Raw genomic sequence first — 12630 nt, forward strand, 5'->3', positions numbered from 1 at the left:
ATATTTCAGTAATTTACTTTCACAAAAGATCCTATTTATATTTTTATAACTCAAGACCTACAGCACACAACATATGAATTGCGTCTGCTTAATCTGGAATGTTTCCAAATTAATTTCTTTCTCAGAATATTTGTCACTGTGCAGTACATCACAAGCACAATTCGCAGTTGTTATCAACTTCAGTTGCAGCTGTGAAAGCTTTGCATTCTTTATTTTATAGATGTCCAATTTGGAACCTTACTATTCAAATACAAGGATCACAAGTAGTTACTGCTAATAGTGTTACACATCTTGCTTTTTAAGCAAAAAGTATAATCCAGGTCTTCAGTGGCATTTACCTACAGAAACTTTCAGATGATCATCTCCAATCCTTTATTCAGTCCAGGATACAACATCAAGCACATGCAACAAGTAGAATGGGTTCTACAGACCACATTCTTTAAATCTTTAAGATGTTCCTAAAATACAAGCCATGGTAAACAGCAAGTTTTCTAAGGGGGACAAAAAAGAGAATGCGTTACTGGAAATATATCCTGTCAATTCAAATACGGAAATGTGGCTGACATTAAAAAACTCAGCCCATATATCACTTGTCACTTATGATTCTGTTGGTATTTTAATGAAGTCTAAGATCATGAGCCTACTGAGAAGGGAATCTGGGAGAATAACAGCTGCTCATCTCTAATAGCAATCATGTAACTTAAGAAATGTCATTTTAGTATTTTCAAGGAACAAAGGAAAGGAAAACACTCAAATGACAAGGTAGGATATCTTAAAGAGAGGAAGACCCAACATTCCCACGTACAATATACATGCTTTCCTAAAAATCAAAACCTCAGCATTTAAGCTGGCCAAAACCCTTAACTTCCAAGCATTCCCTTCAAATTCTTTAGCTAAATTAAAAAAACAACAACAAAAAACCCAAAAAAACCAACCAACCAAACAACCAAACAAAAACTCCACCAAAAAACCAAACCAAACAATTGGAGTATTATCTAGAAAGGGAAACATAACTGTTTCTGTATTTGCTACATTTCAGAGTAAGTCTGACAGCACCAACAGGTTTAAAGGATGAAAGAGGAAAGTGCTAATTAAAGCAAAAGCTTTTATTTCAAGTCATTAGAGTAAATCTGTATAGTCAGTGCACAATTCCTTAAGCCAGCAGGCTCAACTGAGTTAAAGGAAGAGCAAATCCTACCATCTTTAATGTTTCTCATGCCTGATCTAGGTACCTTTTTATGAGTACTTCACTGTTTTCCTCTACAGAAGCAAAATAATGTATTCTAGTACGACTAAATACTCACAAAAGAACTGATTTTCAAATAAAAACATTAATAAGAAAACCCTAAAATGTAACCTATTTTCCATTTGAAATAACTTCTGCCCATCAAGAAAAATCAATGAAAGCAGGCTTATAGAATTTGAAGGTAATAAAATAATGATTCTGAGTCTTTTCTGTTAATTTTCTTTTTTTCCTACTAGTTACATTGTAGTCAGAAAATTTCTTTATTCTACATTAAGGAACAACTTATCCAAGTTAACTTCCTTCTGAAAAAATTAATTGAGCTCTTATTATGATTGCATTTAGAATGCTTATATAGAAATTTCCTAAGATTTTTCCAGAGCAAAAACAGTTAAAATGTTTTAATTAAACCACTTTTCCTTGAGAAGTATTTCCTTTACAATGTTTTTAATATAACTCAACATTGGCTGCATCTTTCTTGACAGATGGTATTTCCTTAACAGAGAATGTCTCAAATGGTTTATGTATAACATTCTTTCTAAAATTCATTTCCTTTCTGTGTAAGAAGTTAATGCACCAAGAAAAAAATAAAATAAAAAAAAAAACCAGGAATGTTTCATGCCATGTGGGATATAACAGTTCAAGAGTTTTGCTTTAAATTAGCCGCGTAATATTTTTGTAGAAATATTATTAACGTGGTTGAAGCTTAACATTTGGAAAACGGAAAAATACTTGCCCACAACACTGCTTCTCTCCAGATCACACTCCAACATTAACTTCTCTTTTATGTTCTACTCCTCAGCCCCATGTCTGGTGGAAATCTGACAGATCTCAGTACAGTTCATCTTAGGAAAGAGATGTTAACTGGGTGACTGTTTTCAAGAACAACAGACTGGTAGTTTTGTAATAAATAGCTCCCAAACCAGAAAGGAAAGTTCTTATAACTTCCCTCCAAAATCATTCAAAACACTGAAATCAGCAGAAAAGCAGACAATAGTCCTTCTCAGGAGGAGGACAGACACTGAGGTGTCACAGATGTAGATGCAGCTCCTAAGGGTGGGCCACTCCTCCATATTAGCATTAAAACACAAGTTTGTAACAGGGAGACTTGAACCAGCTGGATGAAGAACCAGCTGGCTGTAGAAGAACAAAGGTTCCACAAGCAAAAATCCTGGGGAAATGGAATCTTTGCAGGATATTAAGGCCAAAGGTACTGGTTTTGCAGCTTGTAATATACACTCCCTATAAAGGTTGTAAACATTTGGCTAAGTGGCTGGAGAGCAACTGCAGTAAGAGCAGTCTTTAAGTGATAAAGAAATACCTGTTGATAATTTCTTTTTCCTCTTGTTATGCTATAAGCACTCATTAAAATATTACTTTTCTAACAGATCAAGTAATTTTCTGTATAGCTGAAAATTTTTATCCTAAAATATTCTGCAGCCTGTGGAACTGTATTTACAACATTTTGAAATTATTACTTTCCATTTTTGGGCATCTCAGCTAATATGCCATTCTGTGACACTTCTAGTAAACATTATCATCTGTGTTAATACTGTGCACATAGAGAATGTCTTGCACTGAAATCCAAAGCTACAAGACAGATCCCCTAAATTTTAAGGTTTGCCTATTTTATATTTATGAAAAAATGACATTATTTCTAAACTTCAGCCAAAGCCTTTTCCAAGTACTTTTGTACTTCAAGACACAGTGAGAGATCATGGAGACTGGGAACATAATCTTTCTTTCTAGTATGCAAACTCATTTTAGCTTTCTGCTCACAGCAATGCTGCCTTCAGTCTGATGGCAAGCTGAATGCCCAGAGCTCATGATAACAAAGCTTTGGGCAATATGTTCAGTGCCAGTTTGCCTAAAGGATTTTTATGGATGCCTTACATAAAGTTAAAAAAGAAAGACCAGCTGTATTTGGCATCTCTGTTTGCCACTGATGACATGTAAAATGGACCTGAATGAACTGGGGATCACAGACAACACTGGAATAACTTACAGCTTCCCTTTAAAAAGGGGAATGATTTCCTACAGTCACTCCAGGGGCCTGGTGCTGTTGCAGGAGGGTGAAGGTCTGCCAAGCTGCAAAGGCACAGAGAGATGGCAGACCATCACAAAACCCAGCTAAAATGTGACTGAAAGAACAAAACTTTACTAAATCCTCTAAATTCTCCATAAGGTTCTTTCTTCAATTAAAAATAATTGCTCTTAGTATGTTTTCAAAGAGAACAACTGCACAGGGGTGCAGCTGTGTAAGACATCACATTTGTTCTTTGGTAGACCAGCCTACCATAATTACTTCAACAAAACCCACATAATTTCAGCTATTTTTCCCTTTAGACAGAAGGTAATACATATTCCTGTGCTTTCAACAATCATTTTAGCAATAACCCTGTTGTGACCAGTCCAGCCACATTTGTTTCCTTCTAAACTTAATTTCCATACTTCCATAACTACAGAGCCATTGCCTCAATTTTGCAGGTGTCATCTCTCAAGGTCCTTTGATGGCCTGCTGTAATCAGAACACACACCAAAAAATAGCTGTTTGGCCTTTGACAACTTTGCAGGCATTTGTCTTTCAAAACCTATTGAGTTGGCAGACAAGACAAACACGCAGCTTTTTTACCCACTTTCACAATCTAAATGAGATGTGCTGTTCAATTCAAGCATTGTTTTCAAGTGTGGAATTTTTTATTGCTTAATGGAGTTGACACTCACTGCTCAACATCTAACACTGTATCCAAGAGAGGTGCAAAACGAAATGCTTCTCAATACTTACCAAAAAGACCAAGAGTCTTTCTTCATAGTAGGACTGAGATACAATACATACAATGCCTGTCTTTATTGCAACCCAAGTAAAAATATCCTGTGAGACATATTTTTATAAAAATTATTATTCTAAGTAATTTTTGGAAATTGGCATCTCAAGATAGAATAATTTATGACAAAATAATCAAGTATTCACTCTGTAATGAATTGTAGATCCATGCAAGTGCTTGAAATAGTGCATAACTAAGGATTTCATTTAAAACTTGATATTCAAGAGAAAATTTAAACCTGATGTTCCTAATAAAAGAAGACACTTCTCTGAGCAAAGCCATAATTTTGGAAGAGACACACCCTTTGTCACTTCCAGTGGTTAGAAATAGATGAGTCTGCAAAACATTTATGGTAAATTACATTGAGACATGAGTATTTTTTTAAGGAAACTCTAGTGCAAAATCTATCCATCTCATGGAGGCAGCACAAAATGTAGCAAGACCAATCCTTTCCTCAAACAGTCTATCACCAAAGTTTAGAAAGATCAAACATAACCAGAACACTACATTCCATCTTCCTAGACAGTCTGTAATTATTTAAGAGAGATTTGAACAAACCAAAGACCCCCTTTCCAAATGTGAAATGCACGCCAGTTCCCAGGACATTAACTGGGAATTCCACTATCTGATGATGAATTACACATAAATAGCTCACTGGCAGCCCATGTTTCTACTTGTCCCTAGGACAAATCTACTGACCTGGGCAAGAGATCCTAAAAAAGAAATTGCTATAATTGTTTTCTTTCACTAGGCAAATTGACAGATTAGTGGTGTTTTCACCATGAAAGGGGAGGACCAGAAGAAGGCTACTGTCTCTCTAGGAGGCTGAAAGGAAATGATTAACCTTACCTTACCAGTCTACAGGTTGTCTCAATAACCTTGGCATGAGTGTACTACCTTACACTTTCTAAAATGCTGGACTCAAGAAAAGAAGATTTCCACGAGTGAACAGTTTAAAAAAAAAAAAAAAAAAATGGACTGGTTCCCAACAGAGACTTAACAGGTAAGTATTTCTTTTACTTGTTTTGCTGTTTGAGAAACCTTTTGCAGTTTTCCTTAGCTTTGTTGAAGAACCATGCAATGACTTCCCTGGAGCACTTGGTCTTCTTTGGAAAGGAGACTGCTTGGTCTCCTTTGAAAATGGTCCCCAGCTCCAGCTGATACACAATCTCAAAAATATACCCAGCAAAACCAACTTCTGACCATAGCCTGAAAGCCCATTTGCAGCTTGGCTCACTTTGAAAAGCTCTATCTTCCATGGATCAGCATGACCACTGCCTCCTGGCTTATCATAAGTTGTTTTTCAATGAGGACAAAACATGTAACTGCTATTCAGTGAGCAGAACGCTCAAGAAATTCCCACTGTACCACAAGAATTCTGGGGAAGAGTTAGTCGAGTTTAGGACAAAAAATCATTGACTGAAATTAAAAGTGCCCCATCATATAAGGTTCCTAAAAGTAATAGCACAAGCTGTAACAATTAGAAGGAAAAAGGAAAGCTTTACCAATCATTATTAAATATATTATTGTTTATTCTTGCTAAAGTACTATCAGCTTTTTCAAAACCAATGCTCTTTACACTCAAGCAGATCACAAACATGATCTTGATAGCAAAGGAAAATGATCAGCTGAACAACTGCATGATTACTGCAGGTATTAAAAACCAGAAGGATCTAGTCCTTCGAGCATCTGAATAATAAAATAAAGCATCTTAAGAACTGAATGAGCTTTCTCACAATTCCATGTCCAAACTAGGACAAAAATTTTTTTACATTATTTTCACTAGAGAAACATTTTATCAAAGCTAACCAGCACACCTCATATAAAAACACATAATGGAAATCCATAGAACTCACAATTCTCTTATATTTTTCCTCACATTTAGGGAAAGGAATTCACTCTACCTGTGATCAGAAGAAATGGTCTATCTGAAGAGAAGTTTGCTGACAGATTGACTCCCTTGATCTCTGAACACTCTGCCAACTGGAAAACTTTCTCAGTATAGCCAAGACCTTTTTTTCTGCATTTGGGTAAAAAACAGCCATATAAGAGTGGTAACAGTTTTGGGCGTCTTTTTACTTGAGGGTTTTTTTAGTACTTTTCTAGAAACTGAACCTACCAAATGCTTAGCAGTAACTCTGAGGGTTGTAACAGTCACCTGATAGATGCAATTCAGATTCTTTCCCACTTCTGTGTGGGAGTATATAAAATGCTGAATATCCTCTACCCAGAGCTTTAGACTTGCTATACATCTGTTTACAGCTTTAACTCACCAACTGAACATGGTAACTGCACCCTGCCCAAGGACATACAAGACAACCAATGAAAGCTTCAGTCATCTCCAAAACTTCACACACTGCTTGCAGGGAAATATGGAAAAATTGAGGCATTTTACTTTGTTTTGATGTTGTAATTTAGCTGCTTGATGAGTGAAATTTACATTTTCTTTCTAAACATCTACCTTTCAAATTTCAGAAATACAGCATGAAGTGCTTTCAGTGGTATTTATTACAAAGAGACTACTAGTATCCCATCTGAGGCTGTCTATAAACAAATTGTAAAAACACTCCAAAAGCATTAACCAACTTAGAAACATGAATTTCTGCATACATTTTTCTACGTAAGTTAAATCACATTAGGAGAACATACTTTTTAAAACACGGCTTGAGCTAATTTTAAAGATGGTTGGAAAAGTTTGGTCGACACTGATTAAAATCTATACTTAAATGAAAGGAAAATTTAACCACAAAAACTGTGCTCATTTTAGAAAAACAAGCATATCACTGCCAAAGTGCTGTCCTAAGTTTAGATTGCTGTCTGACTAAAACATTATAATTTTGAGAAACTGAAATGGATTTCTAAATGTTTCAAGATGAAACAGCCATTGGGTAATTTGCAAGATATGCAATTATCTCCTGTATTCAAACACATAATACTAATACTTGATCTGAACAAATGCAGGCTGTTTGTGTGAAAACTGAGGAAATCAATGTTAAACATCAATACCAACACTAGACAGGAGTAACCATAATGAAATCTAAGAGCAGAATTACCAAGTGATGTGGAATTAATTACTTCAAGAATTTTCTTCAAGGAGAAAAAAAAAAAAAAAAAACAACCAAAAAAACCAGGCCTGGAATCTCTCTTTGTTGCTTCTGTCTCTCCAAGATCTGCTCAAACTGAACAGAGGATCCTCAGCACTTTTATCCCCACTAAAACTGCATCAGGAAGTATTTTACCCAGGCTCTCATGTGTAGCAAGACAGCAACATTTTTAACTTCAGAGTTAACACCAGAGAGGGTCTTCAAATAGATTCAAAGGGTCATAGAACGTATGTTCTGGTATTTCACAATTAACATCCATATCTGCATGGGACCATTATCATACTGACCATGCAAAAGTTAAAAGGAAACAAAAATTAAACATAATCACAGGCTCACCCCAGATCTGTTTGTCCATTTAATGTATAACTATTGTAAATTCCAGTTACCTTGAAAAGTAAGTTAAATCTTGATCTGCAAGAATCATTAACAGTTTGGTGCAATTAGCAGGATTGCAAGAAATTCAAAGTAACTCCATTCTTGTTTCAAAATTATGATTGCATGTACTTGTCAGTACCTGCACTGTCTTTTATTGTCAGTCTTTGATTTGGGAAGAAAAACTAATGACTTGGTAGTGTTCTACTTCTTGGTCTCCTCTGAAAGTCTGAGTGTCCAGTTGTCTTTTGACTCTTCTGACTACAGCGCAGTCTGTTGCTTCACTGATTTGGTGAAAGGAGTACAAAACAATCTGTCAATTATATATGAAAACACACAGAAACTGTGAGCATGTCTGGAGGCACAGCAGTTCACAGGACCACCATCATTCAAACAGTAATTTTACAAAGGACCAGAGAAACTTCTCAGAAAAAAATAATTCTCTTTCTACGAGCAGTGTGAGGTGATCCACAAAACTGCTTCACACAGACTCATGAGGCAGTCTTCACTGGCCTTCATAGCACCTCTAGAGCTGCCATCAAAGGAGAAAAGCAAATAGAGATCAATTTCTCCCAATGGTAAAAGATGCTGGATGCCTTAAAAATAATAAAACCATCGTAAGCTCAATGAAAAAGCACTTGAGATTAAGAAATATCTTTCAGAAACACGGGAATCAAAGCTATACCTGCTCCCTTGATATCTAAAACAACATCAACAGCAGGTTTTATACCAAAGGATGCCTGAAACAAGTTCCTCAAGAGTCAGGGGAGCTTTAGTATCACACATGCAAGATCTTGGAAAAGCAGGGTGAAAAAAAGCAGTTCTGTCTCAAAGGAAACCACCTTAAGCCTACAATCAGATTAAAAGAAAAAATATTTTTTTCAAACTTATGAAAGGATAGTGTATGAACCCAGTGAAGCTACTAATTTTGCACTGGCAAGTAAAGGCTCTCCCAGTTTTTAAGCATACAAGAGCTCTAATGCAAGCAAATGTAATTAGGTAGATTAAATTTATTGTATCAAAACAAGGTCAAGTTCACAAGTAAACTAGCTCGGCTAAGAGAAAAAAAAACAGGAAAATGAAGCTACGTTTTGGGTATGTTTGAAGAATTCTGCTAACATAGCTCTATCACATCTCACTCTGCCCTGCGACAGAAAAATCTGGACAATTTACAAGGCAAAAATGTCTTTCAGGAGCAATTTACTTGTTAGGCCAAGGCAACAAACACTAAAATCAAACTGTGAGCCTCTGCCCACAGTCAGCAGGGACCCGTTCCAAAAATTCAACTCTCCAAAGGTTCCATCTCCCCCTCTCTTAGCCCTAAGTGCTGACCAAGCACCACACAGACAACACAAACCAGCTCTCCTCAGTGCCAACAGAACACTGAACCAGACTGTGGAGCTCAGGGCCTCATGTCTGAGTGTTCCCAGCACCAGGACCTGAAGAAACAAGGGAACAAGGAAGGGACAGCCTTGAACAAGACTGGAAGTGGAGGGGAATAAAACAAGGAAAGAAGGACAAAGGAAACCACAGAATATTTGTAAATGACGAGGTAGGAGGAAAGAATAAATTGAGACAAAGAGTCTGCACATCCCAAGAAGCTGGAAGAAGCACCAACAAAAGTAAAAAAAAAAAAAAAGTGCTCTGGCAAAGCAGAGTTGGGAAGAGTAAGGGGGTAAGGGGTAGCAGAACACTGAAGGATGGGAAAAGTGACAGGAAAGAAAAAATATACACGATACTGTCCAAACAAAAATTAAGAGAAGGAAACTCTAAGGTGAAAAGTCTTGGACAGAATCAGGTAGAAATCCAGTAGAAGGATAAGAGCATTCACACCTATGGCAGTTCAGATTAAGAATCTAAGAATTAAAAATCTGGCTTTACTAAAAATAGCTGCTGAAGGAGTAGAGACTCTGCAGGAACAGATGAGACACGTGAGAGCCTCTCACATGAGCAACTGGAGAAAGGGTTACCTGATCCAGCAAATCCTAACACCACTAAAACCCCAGGTGGGTGTGAAGATGACACCTCAGTCTACTTCCAATCCTCTTTCCAGATTTCTTTTGTGGGGAGGGCAGGCAAACTCCATGATAGCAAAACTCACTGAGACTGAGGAGCTGGAACACACCAGAATCAAGGTTTCCCTGCAGAATCTCAGTCTGGCTTTCACAGTAAGGTACAAAATTCAAGATTCTGCCTCATTGAGTACACATGGTGGGCCAGCCCCTGAGGTCTAAATAAAGCCTTGTGACTGACTTCCCCCTTTCAGCACAGAAACACTGGCAAGCAATGAATGGAGAAAAAACCCTGGAAAGATGAGAAAGTTTCTTCACAGGCTTATACTCTCTTCACTCTTACCACGTATTTCCTACACACGGCTGACAACTTCTCTTTTCATTAAATTGAAACTTTTCAGAAGTTTGAGGTGTAGTTCTGATTTTCTGAATGACCAATGTGAGAATTGGTTTCTCAAGGTACAGTTTCACGTTATGGTTGACCCACAGCTGGGTTATATTAGTGCAGAAGGAGAAACAGCTTTCATTCATATCAGAGCAAGCACTCACGGGAATAACTTCCATCCCCATAAAACTGTTAGATCAACTGTCCTTGAAATCATCCAACCACTAAATCCACTAGAAAGAGAGTAACAACAACCCATGGCCAGCAATGGAAAGGAGTGAGACCACACTCCTCAGCTGCAGCCCACACACTGACCAAACTACCAATTCACACTGCTAAAGGGTACCTTGATTTGCTGAGGTACAGCCACCACTGCAGCTCTGCATTCAGGCTATTAGATAATACTGTAAAACAGGACTGCAAAGTCAACCAACTCATTTCAGATTTCTGTGTTAAATTTAAGACATATTTTGGCTTTTAATTCTAGTTTCCCCATTTGTAAAGTAAGAAGCAGGATGGAGGGAGATCCAACAATTAATCTCTGTTTTACAGTGGAATAAACTCGTGCTTGAGAAACATTAAAATGTTACCAGGCTATATAACTAAAAATTCCAATGGTCCAAAAGCAGAGTCTGGGTCGTGTCTTGAACAGAAGACACAGCTGCTTTGAAATAAGTGAAATATGGTTATATTTCAATAAATAAGCAAAATAGTGTAGTCCATTAGTATAGTCCACTCCACACACTAACAAAAGCAGAGACTAAAGAAGTCCAGTGACCAAGAACTGTACTGCAATGAATAAACACAAGCACCAGTGTGAAGCTGGTGCCCAGTTTAACTCCAGCATTTATTTTTAGTGTGCAGCTTCTTGCAGCCACAGCTCTGTGCCGAACAGCCCGGTTGTGCAAGGCTACGAGCCCTGTTGCAGCCCTCGCCCTGCATTTACTACACAAGAGACCATTCAGGGCAAAGTTTAGCTTTGCCAGAGGGCACATCCAGCCCAGACAGCAGCACGCACGCCAATACTGACGGGAAAAGTGACAACAGACACAACAACCAAGGAAAACCACCCAGTTACAGCCGGAAAAAAAAAAAAAAAAAAAAAAAAAAAAAAAAAAAAAAAAAAAAAAAAAAAAAAAACCTGACTGGCTTCTGTGTATGTACAAGTCTAAACAAGACACTCTGTTTTTTTCCCAAAAGAAAAGATACTAAGGATGAGATTTTAAGAACGGGCCTCCAGCTATTTATTTCTCCAGGTGCAACAAAACCAGCAGCACTTAAACCGAGGTTTCGGGTACCGTACACATCTCACACACACGGAACGCCTCCGCAGACAAGCTCAAGCGCTCTCCTCCATCGCCGCGGCTCCCGGGCCTCCTACAGCGCGGCGCCCATGCCTGCGGAGAAACGGGAGGCGAGTGAGAGCCCGGCGGGCGACAACGGGCCGGCGAGGCGGCCAGGGGAGCTGCGGAGCCCCGGCACTGCTGGCACCGCTGCCACGGCCGCCCGTCCCTCACCTGTGCCGGGGCAGCGCGGCAGGAGGCGGGAAGAGCTCACGGAGCCGCCGCCCGTGGGCGCCAGGGCCGCCGCCATGTTCCCGCGGCCTCTGACCCCCATCACTTCCGGTCACGGCGGTCACGCCGTTGCCATGGCAGCGCCGCGCGCCGGGCGCCTTAAAGGGGCCGCGCGGGAGAGGGGCTGGGAGGATCCTGTGGGGGATCCTGAGGGGGACCCTGAGGGGGACCCTGAGGGGGATGGGGTGACCGGGGAGGAAAAGCGGCCTCTTAACTCTGGGATTAGCCGAAAAAAGACAGTGATTCATCCGCCCCATAGCGCTGCACCAAGGGGAAAACCGAACCAGCGTTTAGCTGCGGAATTTGTCATAAAATAGCCTGTGGGGTGGGAGAGTAGTGGAAAACGACCGTGGCATGATTTCCACTGCTGTGAGGAGATGGTTTCTCTTAACTTTCCCCGAAACGGGCTGTGTTTTCAGGTTTTATTGCACCGCCTTTGCCGCCGCTCGCTGTTGATGGAGTTAACCTCTTTATATTCTTTCCACATGTATGCTTTTATAAGGTAAACAAACCTGGTGAAACCCCCGGTCCAAGAAGGGAAACTCCAGGAGGTTTTAAATAAAGTTTTATGTTTGTGTGAAACCAAAGTGAGTCCGTGCCCGGCTGACAAGAGCGGCTGGATGAGGACCAGAGCAACCTGGGCTCTCTTTCTGATTCCACCACATCAATTTCATGGAATTGATAGACGAACATCTTCCTCTGCAAAGTACAAATGTAGGGCAAAACCTGGTCCCGTTCCCACTTAGGGATATATCCCCCCATAGCCACTCCCCCTCTGGGATCCTTCTTTCCCGCTGCAGCTGGTTTTGAGGACAACATTTTCTCTTCTGATAACACCTACAATGATCCAGTGAAGAATTTGTTGCCTTAGGGAGCGCCTTTGCAGACCTGAGAATCAGTCATCGATTTGGTCAGTAGTTGAAATTAAAAAAATAATAATAATAAAAAGGAATAAATCAGTAGGGAATGAGCATTTGGGGAATTTCATCCTAAAAGTCATAGAAACGTTGGAAAATCCACTTTTTGAGGGCTCTCATGGGTTCATTCAGCCCGGAGAAGTAGGAGCTAAGGGGGAACTCAGCTGCTGTCTGCAACTGGTGGAAGGTAATTGAGAA

General features: G+C 39.4%; 1 protein-coding gene across 3 annotated transcripts in view; it reads right to left on the reverse strand.

Annotated features, from left to right (window-relative positions):
• The window catches only part of LCLAT1 (lysocardiolipin acyltransferase 1), a 168940-nt gene that overhangs the window by 99961 nt on the left and 56349 nt on the right, over window positions 1-12630 (reverse strand). The window contains exon 1 of one of the 3 annotated variants that reach the window (XM_083857687.1): window positions 11245-11355. The exons of 1 other annotated variant lie outside the window; for it this stretch is intronic. The gene's annotated coding sequence lies outside the window, so the exon portion shown is untranslated. Of the gene's footprint in view, window positions 1-11239; window positions 11356-12630 lie in introns of those variants that run through there. One more of the 3 variants, XM_083857688.1, reaches the window with a different exon arrangement.

The sequence above is a fragment of the Zosterops lateralis genome, assembly GCF_965231275.1.
Source record: "Zosterops lateralis genome assembly, chromosome: 3".
NCBI classification, from domain to species: domain Eukaryota; kingdom Metazoa; phylum Chordata; class Aves; order Passeriformes; family Zosteropidae; genus Zosterops; species Zosterops lateralis.